This window comes from Hyaena hyaena, unplaced genomic scaffold (assembly GCF_003009895.1).
Source record: "Hyaena hyaena isolate Hyena2069 unplaced genomic scaffold, ASM300989v1 scaffold_1200, whole genome shotgun sequence".
In the NCBI taxonomy this organism is placed as follows: domain Eukaryota; kingdom Metazoa; phylum Chordata; class Mammalia; order Carnivora; family Hyaenidae; genus Hyaena; species Hyaena hyaena.
This window is the reverse complement of record NW_024081824.1, coordinates 512,441-514,662: the sequence shown is the minus strand read 5'-3', so window position 1 is coordinate 514,662 and position 2,222 is coordinate 512,441.

The window sequence follows — 2,222 nt, the reverse complement described above, 5'->3', positions numbered from 1 at the left end:
TCTTGAATGCTGACAAAAACTGAGGACTGATGGATGTGGGGGGGAGAAGGGATGGGCATGGAGGAGGGCACTTGTAGGGATGAGCACTGGGTGTTATGTGGAAACTAATTTGACAATAAACTATTTGTAAAAAAATAAAAAAAATAAATAAACATTAAAATTTTTTTTCACCTTTAAAAAAAAAAAAGAAAGAAAATATAATTTTCTTTCCTTTGTAAACCACATGGGCTATTTTTCTGGATGCCAAAGGACTTTTTCTTTAAAGTTCATTAATTTCAGTAAATTTTTTCTGATGTTGGTTGCTCTAGGTTGATAGTCTCAGGGACATGGTGTGATCTTTCAGATGGGTAGTTCCAAATGTTTTAAATGTGTTGTATTTAAGCAAAGTTCTCTTGCATTAATACTTGTTCTGTTTCTTTGCTTTGCTTTTTTTCTTCAGAGACTCCTATTTTCTGGATGTTTGATCTTTGGCTATCTTCAATATATGTCACTTTCCTTTGAATCCTTTTTATCTTTTTCTTCATTTCTTTTTGATTTAAACATTTTTTATTTCTTTTTACCTACTATTTCTCTTAAGGTATTATCTGTTGTGTTTATTTACTTTTTTATTTCTTCTAATTTACTATTCATTTCTGATATGAGTTTTTTCTTCATTTTAAATTACTTTCAGAGTTGTTTCTAATTGTGATTTATATTGTTCCTTTATGTCATCATTTTTTAAATGTTTTAACTTGTTTTATCATAGCATTTTATAGTTTTGACCTAGTTATGGCATGTCTTTCTGGCATGCTTTCACTGTCTATAGGGATATTATTCTGTTTGTTATCTCCCTTTTTTCTTACAATAACTCTCTATGGGATTTGACTTCTGTACTTTTCTGTTGTTGTTATTGTTTTTTGTAATGTAAAATTAGTTTTCCTCAACTTATAGAGGGAGGCAGTATTCAGAAAAGCTTTTTCAACTTCATAGGGCTCCCTCCTCTGTTGTTTTTGTACAGAAGTAAGCATGGTGGCTTGCTTATTTACCTTTCCTGACCTGCTTTCCTCCTCAGCTGACCTGGGACCTTATCTTTCCTTCATCACTATTATCTTTGTCCAGCTCAATTTTGATTCCACTCCAGGTAGCTACTCCTAAGTGCAGGAGCCTGACCTGAAAGGACACCCTGTTGGATTCATTTTGAGAGCTCTTGACTGCTCCAAGCCTTCAGTCCTTCTTACTGGGACCTTTCATTTACTCCCGGTAGAGAGGGCAATACCCCAACCCTCACTCCCACTCCAGTTTCAGAGAGGTTTATCAAATTAGCCCAACTACAAAAGTTCTCTTTTCAGGAAATACTATTGACTATTTAGGAGTTCTTCTGTTTTTATGTCCACCAGATACTACCCTAATTGCTTCCTTTCCCCCTTTCGTGGACACTGTGTTAATGGTGATTTGTCTCTACTCACTTGTCACTTGGGCTTTGTGAAAAAACTTGTCCCTAGTTTTGTTTTGAACATGTCCATGGATTTTTGGTTTTATTATCTAATTATTCTGCCTATTTTTATGTAGGGATTTAGAGAGATTGAAAGACTGCTGTTGATGTTACTGCTATCTTCCCAGAATGGAGAAGTGGTTCTTCACCTTCCCTGGCCTTGGCCTGAGAGCTCTGAAAAACTGCCCATATGCTCATCATTTGTATACAATTTCACATGACATTTCAAAGTGTTCCCAGATGCCTTGAACTGCATCCATGCTCCCCTAGAGGTCCTGAGCTAGGAAACTCTGGTCAGGAGCAATTAAGTATGGAGGATGAGGAAAGACTAGCTGATAAAGCGGTGTACTTTCTACACTCTTTGTATTGGAAGTTGGTTTTATCAGTGATATCTTTAAGATCTACCTATCGAATGTTAAGATAATTCTACTGGGCTCCTTGGTTCCAGACAGACAGTGCAGAGGCAGAAAAAGGGCAGTGGAGTTTGTGGAAAGTTTAAAGGAAAGACAACAGTGGCAGGATACCAAAGCAACCAACCTAAGTAGGGCAGGTAGACATCAGATAAACAAGGGGAATGTTGGAATCATGAGGCTGGAGATAAACCTGAGAGCTCATCTGATCCACTACCTTAGTTCTTAATAGAGAAGAAAGTCTAAACCTCGTGTTCCTCCAAGTGTGGTCACTTGACCATTTGCACTGGAATTTCCTGTTTTGCTTGTTAAAACACAGATTTCCAGGTCCTTGAACCTGA